This window comes from Acanthochromis polyacanthus, chromosome 16 (assembly GCF_021347895.1).
Source record: "Acanthochromis polyacanthus isolate Apoly-LR-REF ecotype Palm Island chromosome 16, KAUST_Apoly_ChrSc, whole genome shotgun sequence".
Lineage (NCBI taxonomy): Eukaryota > Metazoa > Chordata > Actinopteri > Pomacentridae > Acanthochromis > Acanthochromis polyacanthus.
In genome coordinates, this window is record NC_067128.1 from 29,825,340 (window position 1) to 29,846,573 (window position 21,234).

The window sequence follows — 21,234 nt, forward strand, 5'->3', positions numbered from 1 at the left end:
CTCTCATTGGGGCTCAGAGTTCACATCCTAACTCCTGTTTGTGGTTTACACAACAGAAGTACTTTGGTTAGGGAAATATGGTGGTTTGGATTAAATGATAATAAACATGTTGTGCATCAAGTCACTGTGGAGTTTTGCTGCATGAAAGTTGGTCTTTCCTGACCTCAACCATGAGCTGCCAAAGTCTAAAGAAGAGTTCTCAAACTTCTGACTCAAAGATCCACATCTGATTTCATTCAAGGTCAGAGGTCCGGAATGATCAGCAAGAACAAAATAACACTTCATAAACTCACTTAGAATTGGTAAGCAACATGCCTTCTTGTTCGTAACTGTCAAAATTGTCAAAATGCATTGAAGACTAGCAGAAGAACTGACATTGATTGCCTGCGTCCAAAACTTAAGTTTCTGCTGTTGTTGTGCACCATCATCAAAGACATGGGTTCATGTTGAATTTATCAGCATGTCTGAATGAGTCACTTTTTTCAGAGCGGTGTGGTTTGTTTTGGAGTTCTTCTGACTAATAAGTAAAAGAATCTGTGTGTGGTTTGTCTGTTTTCTGCCTTTGTCAACTAACTTGGGTCCGATCTCCTTCAGACTTGGTAAATGTTTTGTTGGGGACAAAAGGAAGTGCAGTATTGCGTCTGAAATCATTTGAAAGAGCAGTTTTCGTATTTTAACTGGTAGAACACTGCAGCAGTAACTTCTCCATCGATTGGTTTAGTATTTATCCCACACTTACTCCTCTGTGATTGGATGGATAACCAACTGATCACAAATAATTGAAGAAATGTATTTGCTTCAGGCAAAATTGCTTTGGTGGACATCCTTTGACTTCATTTGACCAATAAATGAAGGAATCTATGTGTATGTGTGAGTCTGTTTGTTCTTCAAATTTCTCAATAACCATTCATTCAATCTACTTCAGACTGGCTGGATGTGTTACTGGGCACCTGTGGAAGTACAGTGTTGGGTTTGAAGTTGTTTGGTTGAGTGGTTCTCATATTTTGGCAAAAGAATTTTTGCTGTTACACCTTCAAAACAGTATTCTCCGTGGACCACTGGGTACTTATGGCCACACTTCAAATGGAATTCAAAAGCTAATTCCAGACATAGGTGTTCACCTATGTATCACTGTCTTCCTTCCTTTAGGGATGCAACGGCTGGAAATCAGTGATGTTCCAGGTGACGAGCTTCCAGGATACAACAGAATGCTTTCAACCCTGCTGTGCAAATCAAATCAGGAAAATATAGGGCTCGAAAATCGGTGATGAATGCAGCTATGCTCATTGTGCATTTAGACTGTTTAATGGATTGACTATCAGTAGTGTAGCTGAGTCAAATGTATCATTTTCTCACTGTGCTTTATCACACAGGCAGGACAAAGCCCTCCTTGGCTTTGAGAAAGTGTTGTTGAGACATCACAGCCCTCCCTCAAGGTGAGGGTCAAGGTCACCTCCTTTATCTGGCACAGAGAAAATAGATGTGCAGCCACACACAAACCCAATCATGTGCTACATATACAATCACCGCTATCCACAGTACATGAATACCAATGTATTCAAATGAATGCATTACAAAATGCATGAAAACAGAGTAAATGTGCAGAGCAGAGGTGTGGAATAAGGTATGCCATCAGAAAGACAGAGACAGCCCATCAGGGTTTACATTTAATTGATTGTCGTGACACCGGTGCAATCACTGCCAGTACTTGTGCTCAGTGTACAGCACAAACTATTTAATATCCATAATTTTTACATTAAAGCCTGAGCAATCAGCAGGGTTTCAAGATTGCATCTCTGTAATAAAGTACATGTAAAGAGGGATTTCAACAAATGTTGCCCTATTCTGATACAATTTGTGGATTTTTATGCAGTTTAATTTTTAAAGATCTGAAATATATAATGTTAGCTTTAAGTCTAATAGCTCTAGAATATTGTAAACTACAGATTAACTAAAAATAAATTATTTTATTAGAATTTAAGATGGAAATAGTACTAAATAAGTTACTACAAAACTTAAGGTGTGCGAAAAAAGTCTTCAGACATCTTTTTAGTTATTAACATCTTAACATATTCAGATGAATGACAGCATTTGGTATATTTAATTGAATGAAAATCTCATTCTAAAATAATTACCTGAACCAACTCCGTCTAGTACATTTTTCCTCCATGCTGCATATTGGTAACTACTATTAAGAGGTGTCATGCTGCATATGTAAAAGTAATGATATATTTCAACATCCATACCATAAAAAACTCACACTTCCTCCATTATGTAACCTTCATTAAAAGTCTTGTAGGCATCCATTTGTAGAGGGGGTGTTTAAAATGAATAAACCAACAGAAAGTGCTGCATTTTGTTGACAATAGCTTAATATTGCAAATGAAATGTTAACTGGGTCCTGCTCTGAGGAAATACCAGCTGCAAAGCAAACACTACAAAAATGCATAAATATTATACTTAGTAATATTTATCTCTGTAGAATTAACTTTTTCAATCCTAAAGCCCGCTGGCAGGTTTGAAAGCAATGTTATCTTTTTTTTAAAAATCAACAAAATTAATCCCTTTTCAGAGTCAGAAACTGAAAAAACAGAAACTTTCCTACAGTTCCTTTGGTACTCACCTGTGAAAAGCTGTTTAGTCAGGAAATCTCACCCTAAGATCATTGGTATTTTATCAAACCACTTTATTCAACTTTTTAAAAAAGCTGAATAAAGTGCAGCTTTGAAACCATTAGTGACTCAGCTATGACAGTCACATGGCAACAATACTGGGATTTCGTGGCTGAACTGTAGGATGTGTACACAGAGCTGAGAAAACACAAATTAAAGACAAATTAATAATGTCAGTAGTAAAATATGTCCAGCATGGTGAGTAAAAATGTGACATGAGTAGATAAAAAATGCCCAGAAACTGCTTGGAGTTCGAAGCGTTCATTATGTAAATACAGTTGGGTGAAAACACATTTCACCAAAATTATATCTGCAAATAATTTACGAGCACTTTCTTTGGGAGAAACCTTAACTCTGACCTTCGAGAGTTCATATGGAAGAGGTCTTGTCGGAGTTGTAACCTGCTGTCATCCTCCAATAACATTTTATATTATGCAAATGTACAGATCTAATTGTTCACACAGGGGTGAGTGGACGTGACTTTGACTCCGAGCTAACCTTTCAGCCAGCCAATAAGCCATTTTGCTCCGTCGTATTAATATAGGAGATTTATATCCTCGTAATGGAGGGCCTTGGCAGTCATATTACTCACAGTGATTAGTGACTAATGAATGACTGCCAACCTGTTTTGTGGTAATGCATTCATCTGACGGATTGTGGTCAACGCTGTTTGGGAAGGCAGCCAAAGAGATAAGTTTATTAGTAAAGCCATATTAATTAACAAGTTACAGGAAATTAATCTAGGGAGGGGACTCCATTACTCTTTTTCGACTTATCTCATTTTTTTATCATATCAACTCTGATGACAAAAAGTAATATTGCTGCAGACTTGTTACTGGATGTTTTACAATCACATATGTGGGATTTTCCGATCCCCAAACAGATATTGCTCTAAAATGTCACTGGTGAGCTATGACTTGGCTCCTGCAATAGGTGAGGTGGAGAGAGTTTGGGCTGGTGGGGGTGGAGGGAGTGTCTCTCTCCCCTCGGACCAGCCAACGTTATTACCTTTCTTTTCTGGGTGTATGTGGTGAACGTGGGAGCTCTCAGGATGAAGAAAGTCTCCAATTTTGAAGAATAATTGCGCGCCGGGCTCCATTTGAAGGCGCTCCGACTTGTTGAGAGAAAGAACTAAGTTCGAGGGACGCTGAGGATTATCAGTAGAAGTGCTTAAGGCCATCATTTACCTACGAGTGAATCTGTGGCCAATCTGGAAGCTACCCTAAACAGACTCAAGGAGAACTGAAGAACTAGGGCGAGAGGGGTTGGATGTGGTTTCCCGCAGCCAGATGGATTTGCACGACTTCCACTTTAATAAAAATGTTCATTCCTGCAGAGGAAAACATTAAGCATCTCTCGTCCACAGATTGCTCTCTCCTGTCTGCGGCACTGTGTCCTCCGACTTCCCGCATGCACGAATCTGTCACTGATGATCTCGGCTTTATAAACCTGCTCAGCTTTATGCAAATGATGGCAACACAGAGTGGGGAAAAAAAAGGAACAATTTTGGAACAGTTATAAAGCTCGAATGATAAGTTCTACTGTCAACGTTGAAGGCTCACTGTATTAAGCCAACAATATAAGAGACAATTTGCTCTGTCACTCTGTTCAAAATTGCTCCAATCACGACTTCTAACTCTTAAAAGAGCAATAAGGAAGATTTTTATTGCTCTCTAACACAAAATGAGTGCAATAGATCTGCAGGAGTTTGATAGGATTTTAGATTAATTCCAAAGACTCAGTGATTACTGGGCCAGATACTGAAATTTTGGGCTTGTACAAATCATGTTCTGTTCTATATTTTGAAAATGCTCAGTACACATGTATGGTTGTTTTCTGTGACATCAGAATGATTCTCCCAGAGTTTGTTAAAGTTTCATCTTGTTAAAAATGAATCAAAGTCTACTTGTGACCCTTCATCACAGATTCTGGCCTCACTGTGGACATAAATTATGAGAAGCTTTTCTCCTTAGACTGTTCAGTTCAAAGGATTTTTAAATGCCTGAGGTGAAAGTATCTAGTAGTTTACATGAATGTGCAATTTCATCTCTTTGATCATCACGTTAAAAAATCTTCAGCTGTTCACTTAATTCACTTCAGTCCCGAATTTAAATCCTCTGAAACTCATTTTCTTTAAACAAAAGGAAGATTTGCACACACCCAATTGGACTTTTTAAACAAAAAAGTTATATTGATTTCTAAAAGTAATTAAAAATTAGGAAGCTTCCAATATTAATATCGTGCTTGGTTTAAAACATATTGCCCACCCCTAATGTGCATTCATTCTGCTGTGGAAACACCATTACATTTTCATTGTTGAGGTCCTAAATAGCCCTGAATTTTATTTCAAAAAGAGTGCTGATACCCTGCTTCTATTATTACTAAAGTCATTAATATATTACTGACTATGCTCCTTGCAGATGTGCACACAGACAGCTGTGGGTCCATTTCATAGAAGCAATATAGATCTGCATGTTGCACAATACTGCACACCACTAGTTGTATTAAGTTCATTTTGTCGATATATACTATATGAAACTGTGAACTTCTTTAAACCGACAATTCAGAAACGTTTGTTACCTTGCTGACATGTTTCGACAGCTCCTGCTGTCTTCCTCAGAGCGTCATCTGACGTTTGGTGACGTGTCCTTTTTATCACGTGGTCAGTTTGACAGATCTGTCAAAATCCTCCGGAGACCACCGGGCGGCGGGAGGTGTGGTCAGTTTGACAGATTTTGACAGATCTGTCAAACTGACCACGTGATAAAAAGGACACGTCACCAAACGTCAGATGACGCTCTGAGGAAGACAGCAGGAGCTGTCGAAACATGTCAGCCAGGTAACAAACGTTTCTGAATTGTCGGTTTAAAGAAGTTCACAGTTTCATACTGCACACCACTGCCTCTGTAGCATAGTCACAATGTAGAAAGAAGACTGAATGTATGCCTTGCTGACTCTTGTGTATTTGATGATGCACAAAGTATAATAGTAGTAAAATATATATGAGTGATCTGGTGACCCATTCAGTCAGTTTGCTCTAGTGACCACTTGTTGGTAATGCACTAAAAAAAAAAAACAACAGCGCTTTTCGTGCATCATCATAAAAAAGACTTTCATAAAACTGCTGGAGGTCTGATCACTAACTACTCTTTGGACTAAATCTGTTTGCTGAGTAAGAACAGGAAGTTTGATACCTCATTAATTCAGTTCAATTCGATTTTATTCATATGGCGCCAATTACAATTTAAATTGTCTCAAGACGCTTTTCAGAACCCATATGCCTGAACGCCCAGAGCAAGCCCTAAGGCGACAGTGGCAAGAAAAACTCCCTTTTAAGGGGGAGAAACCTGGAACAGAACCCGGCTCTTATCGGGGGACCTATCTGCCGTTGGCCAGCAGGTTGAAAGGGACAGAAGAGGTAGAGTGGGTGGGGGGTGCTTATTTGTTATCTTTCTTCCTGCTGGGGCCTCTTGCCAGGTCATCATTGTAAAGAAGAAATTGTTCTCAACTGATCTTACCTGGTAAAATAAAGAATAAGTGAGAGGGGGAGGGAGAGGGAGAGGGATGGGAGGGGAGGGGGGTGAGGGACAAGGAAACATATAACACACATTAGGATGCATGCATGATCAGAGTGACATAAATGGCACATGATGTAAGGCTCTGGCATTAAATATTGTCCCTGTATAGCTTATAGTGAGATCCAAACAGTGTGTAGATGAAAATGTCAAGTAAGGGTGATACAGAGTAGATTGGTGGAAATGGGCAGCTGGAATCTGGAATCTCGTTCTTATAAAACACCCATGATCAAAACCTAACACTTCGTAGATCCATCCATCCATCCATCCATCCATCCATTCATCCATCCCTCTGTAGGCTTTGTGTCTTTATAAAAGGGTAAAGCAAAATCTTACTCCCAACAGAGTAATGGGGAGTGAGTGAAAAAAAAAAAAACTTCCTGTTTTCAGCAAATCAAGTACTATGTCTATGAAGTGTGCTGGAGTTGGCAGGAGGTGACTGAGATGGATGCCAGACTTGCAAGGCACATGAACTTTATGGAACAAGTGCACTTTGACAAAGGTTTAAGAAAGATGGTGTGATGGTAAGATGTTAAAAGAAAGTGTTCTATGGTCTATTTAATTTTTAAAAAAATGCTCTTCAAAATCATTAAAATTTAATCATTAACAGCTTCGCAACTGTAAGGCTGAGCTGAACAACCTTGGACTCATCAGACAAGATCCACCTTGAGACACAATAAATCACTCTGTCCTCATCACCCCACTTCCACCTAATCAAGATTTTAAATTAGACAGTGCGTAATTAAAACGTTTTTCTTAACATTTTTATGCAACAGAAATGAATCACAACAATGAAACATCTCCTTTAGTCACTGTTGTAAAAGGTGACCTGTCACACACAGTGTGCCAAACTTACAAAGCACTTTAAAATGGCAGCAGGTTGTGTCCAAACATCTACACTTACCTTTCAGCATATTCTAATTCAAGTGGTCTGAGAGGACACTAGACTTCCAAATGGCCTCCTGAAAAAAGCAGCCAATGAGGAAGTACCAAAAACTGCAGTTCTTCAAATGACCACTTCAAGCTGACTCCAAAAGTGAGTCAATCCCTATAGACCCTCATGTTAAAATGGCCAACTTTACAGCAGATAGAAACATGTTTACAGCCTCTTACAAGAAACAGTTTTGGTCACGATATTTGCTTTATCCATTCATGACAACTCTGCAGTGAGTGAATTTTTGCATAACTCACCAGTTTAACCTGTATTAAGTCTAACAGTTATCCATAATTAAGGTGAGTGATAGGTGGGTGCCATCACAGCTCAGCCTATGGCCCAGAGACATATACAAGCACCACCTTAGCTACACTTATGCTTCACCTTTTAGTTCATTCTTGGACTAGCAGCAGAGTCAGGCACTGCTGAAATGGCAGTACCTGAGCCACCACACTTGACTTCAAAACTGCTGTTTTCAGGAAATCTATGAGTGACGTAACCGAGGGTTCGTCTGTCCTCATATACAGTGTATAAGTGCTGAGCATGTCTAAACACGACCATAAAAAAATTGAATACTGCTGTTCTCACTATAGATGATTTGTACTGCAAGATATGGTCCTTTTGCATAAGCACCAGTGACTTCACAAGCTGATTGTCCACAAAACAGCAGCAGACTGTATCTAGTCACTGAAAACTGTACACCATGAGCCTCTCAGTCGGTTTTCACCTTATTGCATGAGCTGATGGTGTGTCTGTCATCAAAATAAATTAGTCACACATAGATAAGAACTGCTGTAGCAATTTAGAAATGTCATTTCCAGGTGACAGGGTTGGTCTGATCAACTAATATTTCTAACCATGTCTGACTCTCTACATGTGTGTTAAGAAAAAGAAGAAGTGATCCGTCAACTTTCTCACAGGTGCTATATTACCTTCTAAAAGTCTGGTAACTCTCAGCTCATAAATACATTCAGTAACCCAGTGAAACCCATTGCAAAATATGGAAAACAGCACTTTGGAGACACAGCAGTATTTAAAAACTCCCCTCTGAACAGCACTGAAGTTCATTCCCAGGCATTATGCCACCGCAGGAAATAGGCAGTCTTGTCAACTTATTGACAGCTAATTTAATAAAGTGAGACAATAAAGACCTGGGCAGACGCTGCATCAGCCGGAGCCATCCTACCCAAATGCATGAACGGCGTCCTCACAAGGACAGAGGTGCTGCCTGTCAAGAACGGCAGGAGCACTGTCAAAGTCTGCAAACTTTTTTTTTTCCCCTACTTCTTCTTCTTCTTCTTGAAAAAACCACAGCGTATCAGCAGCCTTCACAGTCTGTCAGGGACGAGACACAGCTCCATTAGCACCTCAGGCTACCTCCTATTCTCAGACAACAACACCAGTGTCTGGGAGCCGTGGCGTCCAAATGTTTTAGTCTCAGTCATGGACATTAAAAGTGATGTGACTGTGCTTTATAGATAAGTGATATCTGAAAGACAGGAGTGTTTTGACAATCAAACCACAGGAAAAAGAAAAGATCTCCCCAACCCTCATGTGTTTAGGTGACTGTTGTGGAAAGTCCCTCTCACACTGTATATGGTTTTATTCGTCTGTATTCTCTCGTGATTTATATTGTGGACGTTTGTATCAATTTGTGCCCCCTCAAAAATGTTGGCTGTACTGCGCCCTTGTCAGTATCATTTTGTTGTGATATGTTGGTTCATAGAGCTCATACATCACCCTGGCCGCCAACAACCACAACAGTTTGTTTGTGTGTGTGTGTGTGTGTGTGTGTGTGTGTGTGTGTGTGTGTGTGTGTGTGTGTGTGTGTGTGTGTGTGTGTGTGTGTGTGTGTGTGTCCAGCAGATTGGAGTTTTAGTTACACAACATTTCTTGGAGGAAGAGCTTTCTGGGTCTGGATACAGAAGTAATCTCATTGGAGTTCAACCTCAATGGCTGGAGCCAAAGAACACAAGTTTTTCAGAGTGAAAGTTTGCACTTAGTACATAACTTTCACAATTAAGGTCCTGTCCACACTAGTACAGATATTTTTCTGGACGGACTGCTTCCTACTCCATTTAAAAGGAATGAAAAATCTGTCCGCACAATCATTGTTTTAGAATTCCATTCACTGGAGAACGCAAAAGTGATTACAAAAGCTGTAATAAAAAGGCTGGACCAGTCTACTGCAACAATACTCCAAATACCAGAGAATAACTTTCAAAGTTTCTGTAAACCTCGAACCACAGATGAGGTGTGGTGTATATATTTTCATTGTGCTTAGCTCAATAAGACACACATCAAGACCATGAGGCTGCGAATGTGTCCTTTCTGAAGTGATTAACTGATAAGGAACCTGAAAATGAAACAAATAAGAGCCAACATGCAACTATTCCATACAATGATGATTTAAATGTAGGTTTATGAAATAGTAGACCACTTCTGTTAATACTTACCTGACACATTTGATTCTGTCTGTGAAAGGAAAAGTGTGAAATGACAGCATTTTTATCTGTTTGTTTACCTGTGGGTGAATATTGAGAAGAAAAGTGTGAAAGTTAACCTAAAAATGTGAAGTAAAGCAACATTTATACAAATGTTTGAAGATAATACACTCTCGACAAAGCTGTCAGACAGGAAGCACTGTGTCTGAGTGTCTTTATTGATATCTTCCCTTTTGAAGGAGTAACAAAGGCACTGCATTATAGAGCTACAAAAGATTCTAAAATCAAGCATAACAAAAATTGACACAGGACAAAAGTAAAGCACATAGAACAACTTGGGGATTAAGATACACCAAACAAAATCTAGTTTAAGGGTAGCAGTTGCACTTTGCAGTTACATATCTTCTGATCAGAGTTTTGAACTCCTCCAGTGAGACACAATCATGCATGCCGTCATGTGCCCTTAAAGTTATTCCATAAACAGGAAGTTCTTTATCGCAGTCATTTAAATGATTCAGAATCATGACAGCTGCTGGTAAGTGATAGAAAATTACACAAATAAGCAAGGAGTTTACGTAGTATTTCTTTGTGCAAAATGTCAAGAACTAACCAAAAATGTAATTTAAAAAATAAAAACCAAAACAGATTTCTGGAAAATAATGTCAAATTTCTTTTTTAATGTAAATAAGTGAAAGCATTCACCCTCTTTAAGTCAGTATTTAGTAGGCGCACCTTTGGCCCAAGTTACAGCAATGAACCAGTGTGTCTTGCAGTGTGAATCAGCCTTGCACATCTAGACACTGCAATTTTAGCCCATTCTTCTTTAACCACGCCTGACGAACGTCAGCGGGGTTACTGCATTCAGTGCGGTATCTGGCTGGGTAAGTATGTATGTATGTGTGTGTGTATGTCCGTTCCGATATCTCTGCAAGTGCTGAAGTCAGGATAATCAAACTTGGCACTGAAGATCAGTCTAAGGTCCCCTGCTCAGTTGTGGAGTTACAGGTCAGCAGATCAAGTAGGAAGGGAGATACGTACGATGATCAAAATTGATACATATTGCATCATTTGTATAGGGAGGACAGGGTTTTCGCCAGTAGAGGGCGTGGATTTTGCCCTCTACTGAGGGCTCGTCTAGTTGTAAAACTGCACAGATTCTCTTTTGTATTGAGGTCTGGGATTTGAATCAACAACTCCAAAACATTCAGCTTGTTGTCTTTAACCCTTTCTTAGCAACTCTGACTGTATGCTTCGGGTCATTGTCTTGGAGTTGGTGTGTCAACTAGGAGCTGTGATAATATATGACTGGGACAGAAGTCAGCAGTTAAGGGAGGAGGGAACAGTACAGAAAGATACATATGAATCATAATGGGGAGGGTCTCATTTACAGTATCCAGGATCTTCTGATTGGAGGGATCGTGTGTAAGAGGCTATGGACAGGCCTGTGTACCAACAAGAGAGGGCTGCGATAAGGACAGTTCCTCTCCAACAGTTTTTGACCAATGATATTGTTGCACATTTTTATAAATACACTCTGTACACGGTGAATTGCATCCATTCCTGGGAAGACAGCTACAGATCAACCTTTTGTTAACAATATTCCTCTGAACAGTAATGGTCTTTGATGTCAAGCTACTTGGCATTACAGAATAAACAACTTTAACTGAGAGAAGGTGCTTGTCTTCTATCTCAAAAAATGAACACATTCAACACTGGAAAATAAATCTTGTCCAAAGTCACAGTAATCTTGCAGACGGCAGCTGTATCATACTTTACTGCACGTATTTGACCATTTACCTTTACAAGCCTTCCAGAGCCTACTGGAGAAAAGCGTAGGCACATCATGATGCTGCCACCACCATGCTTCACAATGGGCATGGTGTGTTTGTGATGATGTGCAATGTCTGGTGTTTGTCAAACCTAGCATCTAATCTGATGGCCAAAATGCTCAATTTTGGTATCATCAGACCAAATAACTTTCTTCCAATTGATTTCAGAGTCTTTAGTAGTCTTGTAACTCCTGTAGAGGAAGTCATAAGTGTCTTGGTGGCCTGACTCACTAGTCTCTTTCTTGCACAGTCACTCAATTTTACGGACAGCTTGCTCTAGGCAGATTTACTCATGTTCCCTTAATTCTTTCATTTCTTAATGAAGGATTAAACTGGGATATTCAGTGACTTAGACATTTCTGTGTATCCGTCCCCTAACTTATGTATGCTTCAGCAACCTTTTCACAGAGTTGTTTCGAGTGTTCTTTTGTCTTTATGGCGTAGTTATAACCAGGAGTGCTGATTCTCCAGTGAATGCATCTTCGAGGTACAGGTGTCTTTATGCTACAGTCACTTCACTAACATTCACTGCACTCAGACAGATGATCTCCATTTCACTAATTGTGTGACTCCTAGCAACAATCGGCTGCACCTGTGTTGAATTAGGTGAGTCACTTTGAAGGAGGTGAATGCAATCTCTTCTTTCATAGTTTTAATTAACAGACATTACTTTGTAGAAATCTGTTTTCACTTTGACATTGACTTGTCAAAAAAAAAAAAGCCAAATTAAACTGATTATGATTCAATGTCGAAAAGCAATAAAAGAGGAAAACTTCCAAGGGAGGTGCATACTTTTTATAGGTGCTGTAAAACATGGAGAGTTATGATATACAGAATCTAGACAGCAAAGAACGGAGACATCCGCATGCATATCGATATTGTAAAAAAACTTAGAAACACAGGCTCCGCTAGTATTTTCTGTGCAAGCCCTATTTTGTTAATAAAAACAGTCTAACCTTCAATTTTTAACTAGGTGCTCGATATGCACTCGAAAAGAAAGCCTTAGATATCAGGTACTTGTAGAATGGTACTTGTTCCCACCTAAAGTCTTCATCAACTAAGACTTTCACTCCCACCCAGTGACTAAACAAAGTATTTTTGCTTGATTTATTTGCCAGACCAGGTTGGTCTTTACAATGTTTGTCTGTCCTTCTGAAAACTCGCTTTTACCAAGTTCTTTTTTTAAATTATTTATTTTTTACTCTGAGTCATATCATGAGTAAAGTTGTTGGCAGTGAAACAAACTGAGAGCATCTCTGCCCCCATGCACACACACACACACACACACACACACACACTCGATAAAGACACACCTCGCCAGGAGCCACACTTGTCTGTGCTGGCGAAAGGTATGTTGATTTGAGGTACACCGCCTCTGTCAACCAAATAAGCTCTGAGCGAACGGACGATCAATAAACTTGTTCTAATACCTTTCTGAAGAGAACCTGTTTACCGCAAGGACGGCCCAAATGAAAAGCTGTCAGTCCAGCACACTGATGGAAGATAAGGCTGCCTTGTGTGTGTTTGTGGAAAGGCTGGTGTGGATTCTTCAAGCGCAGATACCATTGAAAGTGATACAATAAACCGGACTGCTTATCAGAAATAGCTCAGATATATTTATGTAGTGTACAAATTACGTTGCTGCCCTGCCGACTCTATCAGCCCCATGAAAAAAAAAACAGTCCAACAAATAGGCTATGTCTATTTCCTGTCTTTTCCCCTGAGCTGCCTTTAATTTGCTCTGTGGCACTGCACCCACATTGAGGGCCAAGGGCCAGGACCTGCTCATTTACTGGAGTGTGAAATGTCAATATATACTCACAACAAAAGGTATGCCGCCACACGTCCAGCTCTGTGGGTGCTCTTATTTGAACCAAAGCCCTCGCTTTCTGGACACTCAGGCGGACTCCGAACCCAAAGTTTCACATTACCGCTACCAAATATCCACTTTAAAGATAAAAAAGGCAGTAGAGCGCTAAAGGTTCAGGATCAGGTGTTCACACATGATTTTGGCAATTCTCTTTGTGTTTTCTCACCAAGTATTCCTGAGGGATGACTTTATGATAATATATATAAGTATAGATAGGGATTGTTAGAAGAAAAGGGCATAGCCGCTAGCAAATTTTCTTCCCCGCCCTCTTCCAAATGTTAATCTCTTATAAAAATGAACCATGATTTTAGCTCAGGGGTCACATTGTCTGCCTCCTGAGTCACAAAAGGCGCCAATTAGCCATAACAGGAGCAGACAAAACTACCCATGATTGCCCCTTTTGAATCCTGTATTGTTAATGTATTGTATTAGAGGTTTTATGATATTTTAATGGGGAAAGGTAACGCAGAATCAGACAATGTTCAAAAGCCACGCTGCTGGCAAAGGTTATGGGCATTAAGTGAACCGATTCGTGACGGCAATTGAAAATGAAAGTCAAAATAAAGGGCAGCACTTGAGAGGTGCTTTTATCTATACGCAAAGTGAACCGTCATCCTGTTTATTCATGCACAAAGAGCCACGTTAAGTTCCCCTATATCCCGTTTGATGCCCCTGGGCTTGGAAGACGCCATCCCTGTTTTTATGATTGCTGCAGCGGATGTGATTTAACTAGATCTCTTGTGAGATTCTCCCTCCGAACCTCTCCAAACTAATAGGTTTGCCATGTTTAATGATGCGGGAAATTTTTCTTGAATGGAAGTTATTTATCTTCATCAGCGTCCTCAGAAGTGGTCTGTTGGTCGGAAAAGTGTCAGAGACTCTGGGTCAAAGCAATGCAAATGCCACTCACCACTGCAGAGGCATTAGAGCCGAGCCAATAGTGGATAACTGTTAATCATAATTAAAACGTTCACATGTCGTCACTGCAATATACACGGATTTCAAATAGAATTATTATTGTCTCCAGAAGCCCTCAAAATGAAATGACTCACTATAATTGCTAAGTAACTATAACTGCAGTATGTGGAAGATAAAATTTATATTACAACAGTCAAACAAAAAATAGAAAAACAGAATCCCAAACTGACAATATAATATCATAATTTACAAGATATCAAAAACAGTTGAATCCCAATTTCTTTATCTGATGTTCCTAACATTAGGACACCATTGTCTGACTCTGATCTGCTTTAGTAAGGTTTGGTTAGGTTAAAACTTTATAATGAGTAAATTAAAACCATTGTTAGGCTTAGACTGAACACAACTCGATTAAGGTTAGCAAAAGATTGTGATTATCAGTAAAGAACTGAGAGATTATTTGGCTGAAGCTGAATGAGTCCTGCAACTAATGATTTATTTTATTATCAATCCATTTGTGGATTAGTGTTGAATTAATTGTTCTGTCTACAAAATTGCCACAAAACTAGCACCAGACCAGATAATTTGTAACAGCCATAGCAAGGAGCCATTCTCAAATGTCTTGTTTAGTCTAACCAACAGCTGAAACCCCAAAGATATTTAGTTGATAATCAGCTTATATTAGCAAAACAAAGAAACACACTGTCTTATTTTCAGAATCAAATATTTGCCAATTTTGCGTACAAAATTACAACAATGATTATTCAATTATCAAAAAAGGTGCAGATTAGTTTTCTGTCGGTTGATTTATTGATTGATTGTTGCAGCTTTAGGGTAAATCAACCACTGATTTATGTGTAATGTGGAAAAAGTCACTCACACCATTGGACCCACAGAGAATTATCACCAGGTTCTATACCTCTGTTTGGCCTCTTTCACCGTGTTTTGTCTCTCCAGCACAGAATTTGTGTGTTGTTCTGTCTCACCACCCTCATCAACCTCTTTTCTAACAGCAGGCTGCTATTTAGTGAAAATGCTGTGATGAGCTCATTGCACGCTACCTGCAGACACACAGTGTTAGCAATTAGCTGCAGAACATATTGCAATATTTAGCTACTTAAAAGGCCTCATTTTCTCCGAGGACGGGAGACTCCAAGAACTAGAGGGTGAATATCAGAATTAGAATTAGAAACAAGACTCCAAATGGAAGTTGCTTTTGTGTCTGCTGGATGTCAGTATAGGCAAGTAGTTGCTTATACATTCACAATGTCACCTCTGCAAGGCCAAACTAGTGAGGTTTGGTTGGTTCCAGACCCCAAAGATGTAAAAAAAAAAGGAAAAAAAATGGTAGCCTAAAGTTTTGGGAAAGATGAAGTCTACTCTCTCCTAGAAACAAAAGAAAGTGTGTTGGCTGATATCTCAAATCAATTTCCCTTAAGGTCTTTGTTAAAAATTCCTGCAACAAGACTGAATGCAAGATTAAATAACATAGAGGTTTTGGCACTAAAGGAAACAAAGGCATCGGGAATCTGAAGAAAATTGCCGCGAGATGGACCACGTGACAAGACGAGACGTTCTAATTCTCATTCTCACAAACCACAACGCTATGAAATACCACATCGCACCAAGTAACCTTCACTTTACAGCCCTAAAAACAACACTGCCTTGAAGCTGCATCGATACCAACATTTATGTCCAGGAAGTTATGTGGTGGAATGTAGCAAACATTGTTCCAAGTTTTTTGGACTTGAACTTCGAACTTTATTTTGAAGCCAGCAGTGAATCCCCTCCAGCACGAGGGTGTTTTGGATTATCTTCAAGAGAAACCACCAGAAAGACACTACAGTAGCAGGCAGTGGGGATATCTACTGTTCATCACGGTCTTCAGCTAAACACCAGTGGTGAGCACAGACATGGAGCCCAGGGGGAGTAATTATCTGTTTCTATTTTGTTCACATAAAGGATCGCCTGCCGAGGCGCGTCTGGTATTTGCAGGACGCTATTTAGTCATGATGAGAACTCTTCTGTTAAATGTTCTATTCGTCTCTGCAAAATCAAATTGTGTGCTGATCATTATGCGTTGTACGTAGCACATGTTAAACTTCTTGCACTTGATAAAAAACTATGATTATGTAATGGTTTGCTTTATAATTTACTGCAGTTACAACTCACAGACAGACTCATCTCCCTTTATTTGGCTTCTTTTTGTGTGAAACAATCTTGACTATGATCACAATTTCTGACTCTCCTGTTTGCGTGTTGTACATGCAAACGACTTACTTTGAGAAGTCTGGTTAATGTTGTTTTGGAAAATAAGACTACACCAGCAAAAGTGCTCCAGTATCATCAACGAGGATACTTTAGCACGTGCACCTGATTGGAGGTTTTAGATCGTGGCTGAAAATGCAAGAAAGCAGACACAACTGTTCACAGTAGAAACCTGGATCCTGTAATGTTCATGTACACAGAGATATAAATAACCAGGTATGGCACGTTCTAAGTATATGCATATTAAACAATGAAAACTAGGACAAGCTGGTATTTTAATCCACTGAATCCAAAAACCTGGAAGTGCATCTGTTAGGCATATTATCTTTTTTAAAAATCACAAAGATTATGCCTTTAATCAGAGCTTGAAACTCTAAAATAACAGAAAGAATCATCAGATTTCCACTGAATCGTGTGTGATGTATAGTTCTATTCTACAATTAGACAAATGTCAGGTTAAAATGGTGACAATTCATCAAAATCTGTTTATTTTACTTGCCTTTTATTTAATTGTCAAAAATAAGTCATTTACAGTAGCCAAATTCCATAGAAAACTAATTATTCTGTGTGAATAGTGACTGAGCTACAACCAGCAGTTGTGTGTGAAAAATTCAGCAAGTTTTTGGCTGAACTGCAGGCTGTGTATACGCAAAGCAGAAACATGTAACTCCTAAAACATCTACTGGATGTAGAGCCACTATTTTTCTCCAACACTGTTCAAATCTGTCAGAAATATGTTGTCCGTGGCGATTTTTTAAAAATAAGTTACTTTTAATTACATTTTTTTTCTTCTATATGCTTTATGGCATGATAACTTTGGTATACCGTACAAAAGACACTTTAATGGTTTATTGTGAGTAATATATTGTAGTTGACGACAACCAGTTTCCCATGTCGTGCACCTTACGACATCCCATTATCTTCTTTTGCCTCATGAAATGATCCACATTTGTATTTTTTCTGAGGCGCTTGCTGTATGGCATCACCTCTTTCCCAGTGACAGTGGTAACTGGAGCTGTCCGGAACCAACCAGTATCTTGGCAAGATTTTCTGACTCAATGATCAGCTAATGTGACACAGTGACTATCTCATAAGACATCAACACTGTGTAGTTCAGCTGGCTGAAGAGGCTGTGATGATGCAAGACGACTCGTCTCGATAGATTTCGGTGTCGAGGGCTCAATTTAAAACGTTCAAAGCCCAGCACTCTCACTTTTCTCACATTCTCTTGCATTGAGTTGTTTCTAAGCGCAGTCATTTATCTACACAGAGCGTGCCATCAATTTGTGACCTGATATCAAGAGATTGTTTATAAATAGCACGCAGCCTCAGGCACATTTAGTGTGTCTTGTCTACACATTTTAAGCTTTCTGTGTGTCATTTCAGGGCCTCGAAATAACAAATGGAGTAGTTAGGGTTAAAGTTAAGGTTGAGGGAGGACTTGGCATGTTATTCACACAGCTTTTCATGATACCAGGCTGAATTTGGGCCCTGACAATCACATCTGGGCTTGCTGTTTCAATGCATACAAGTCAGAAAAGGTATAATTTTATGTTTTCTGGTTGTCCTCTAAAACGGAGATCTCCAATGAAAACCTTAAAGCAGCTGACCATAGTTTGTAGCATTTGCGGCTGAGTCTGATGGGCGTATCAAATTGGCCCTATTTAAGTTGGCTCAGAGGAGTCACCAGCTGTAGTCAATTGTAATCACACACGAAAACTTAAGAGGTTTTGGATCTATTGGGTAGTTTCAGACACTTGATTGAGAAAATTGTTCTATGAATTTGCATGCAACTGCTTGATAATCTTGACTTGAACGGCATCTTGTGTTTTTTTTTTAAATTTTTTATTCAGGCAGCACTTTTGTTATTGCTGGACAATAACAGCTAGTGGTCTCTGGTTGGAAGTTTCAATTGTAATGATGGGTGTAGTCAGAAACTGGCTTTGTCTGCATTTGGAATCCCGTCAAAGAGTGATGTCTCTTTGCCCTGCTGCATGGTGAGAAATGGTGAGTTGAGTTATTGAATGCATACTTAACCCAGGTGTTAACTTTTGTCCCATTTTTGCCAAAACAGTTCCCTCGAACTCATTTTTCCTACCATCTCTCTCATGGACTGATAGGGATAACTGATGCCTATTTGAAAGAAAAAAGCATGTCAATCTAAATAGAGCCGTATGTCTGTAATAACTCTGTCCATGGACATCAAACACAGCTGCTTTAAATGTGCTCCAGATAACTCTGAGGAACCAGGACATTTGGAGTCTCCAAAAGGACACACGATAACCAAAACAGTACTTGCAATCAGTTTGTCCTTCACATTTCATTTCCTTCACAGCATTCTGTTTTCACAACTGTGCCAAAATATCTCTGGTGTTGCAAATCTTGACTTACAGTGATCAAAACAGTATTTGACATCACAGGACTCCAGTGGAAAATATGTTTAAACTATATTCAAATGTATACTTCTGTAGACATCTTCCTAATTGAGCCAAGACCGCATGTATCCATGTCTTCTGAGGGGATGTGACATAACGAGACGAGAAATTATAGAAGACTGTATGAGGTTAAGCCCTGTGACAGACTGGTGACCTGTCCAGGGTGTCCCCTGCCTTCGCCCGAGTCAGCTGGGATAGGCTCCAGCACCCCCTGCGACCCAAGTGAGGATAAAGCGGTGTATAGAGGATGGATGGATGGATGTAAGAGGTTAAAGGGGAACTTAGTTTTTTTTTTCAACCTGGGGTCTGTTTTCATATGTCATTTCATACATGTGAGTGATGGAGAAATGAATTTTCGACATAGCTCCAGTATTTAGCCAGGCAGGCAGCTTTGCAGCTCAGCTAGCGAAAAGTATCGGGCAACTTGCCCCCCCACGTCCAAGTCTGCCCTAACGTGCTTTTGCCCCACACTGACCGACTCGGATAGTCTCAACGAGTGTCCCGCAACATATTAGAGATGAGAAGTGAACGAAAACCTCCACATTACCTGGCAATCGCTATTTGTTGTGGTCTGTATCCAAATCTCGGGACGCTAGAAAGCAAATCTCGTTCTGAAATCGCGCGATAGCTCGTGCCAAAACCGGAACGAGATTTGCTTTCTAGCGTCCCGAGATTTGGATACAGACCACAACAAATAGCGATCGCCAGGTAATGTGGAGGTTTTCATTCACTTCTCATCTCTAGTATGTTGTGGGACACTCGTTGAGACTATCCCAGCCGGTCAATGTGGGGGAAAAAAGCATGTGAGGGCGGACTTTGACGCGGGGGGGCAAGTTGCCCCATACTATTCACTAGCTGAGCTGCGAAGCTGCCTGCCTGGCTAAATACTGCAGCTATGTCGAAAATTCATTTCTCCATCACTCACATGTATGAAATGACATATGAAAACAGACCCCAGGTTGAAAAAAACTAAGTTCCCCTTTAATGGGGCCTTTTAGTTCCATTTGTTCCTTTGATAATGCTTTAGATTACAGCCCACAAGATACAGTTCAAACACTTCCTGGATGTTTTTTTTCTTCCTGTCACTTTTTTTACTTACTGTAGGCCCAACTTTTACGGCAATATAAAAGTCCTGCACCTGTATGAAAACATCACAGTCATGGCTAGAAGTAGAGAGAACTCAAAACATTTTCTGTTTAGTACAAAAAAGTTATATCATAAATCATCAATTTATAAAAAGCTGAATTTCTTTGAATTGTTTTTTTTAATTGGGCAATGGTGACTCTATATAAAGTTAAAGATATTTTACTACTTACACTTTTTCTTTCAAGACTTTTCTCTTGTCTTCTCTGTGGAAACACAGCCTGCAGTTAAATCTAGTTCAGCCAAAAAATCCCAGAATTCTTTTAATGGCTTCTTGGTTGTGCCTGGGAGCACAGAATTTTTTGTATTTGACAGAATCTGGTAAGCGATAATGATTTGTGTGTTGGCAAATCTTTAACGAGACGTCTAAAGTAAAGTGATGTGAAAATATCACAATTTTAAGGTAAGATTTGATTGATTTTCCCAAAAGAACCACATCGCACACATGACTGCGTCAAAGGTTTTTAGAGAGTTGAAAATTTGAAGATTCTTTTTTCTTGTTTTGACTCTTTCTAATAGATGGTGTAATTTAGCAACTTTAGCATAGATAGCAAACCTGCCACTGTGTTTTGAGGCTACAGGCAAGACTGAAACACAGTGAGGGAAATGTTCCGGGGAAAAAACAACACAAAAAATGTCATTACTGAGGGAACTTCAGGGGAAATCACTATGTAAATAGACTAAATATGTTGCATATCCGCTGCTGAGATGTTTTCACTGACATTAAGAGATAAATTATACTATAGTAGTTGTGTATATGACTTTAAATGGACCTCTAAAGTCAGTTTCTTCTGTAAATATCACACCAGTCAGTTTGCCAGAAAATATTTAAAGGTGAAGGCAATTTGCTAATCATACGGTCCGCTGCTGCTGAGTCCTTGAGATGTGGAGACTGTTGATTTAAATCTTTATGTATCTGCTCTCTTGATGCAGTTAGAAAGTGAAAGACACGGAGGCAAATTGACACAATTTCCCCGAAAGACCATGTTTCTCTGCGTTGTAAAAGGTGTAAAACATGTTATCTGAATGAAAAGAGATGCAAAAAAAACAAAAAACACATTAGTTAAAAAACTTCTCCTGCCAGGTCGCCCTCACACTTCCTCCATCACAAGTTTGTGCTGCAGCGCTGAAGCGAGGAATCCTCTC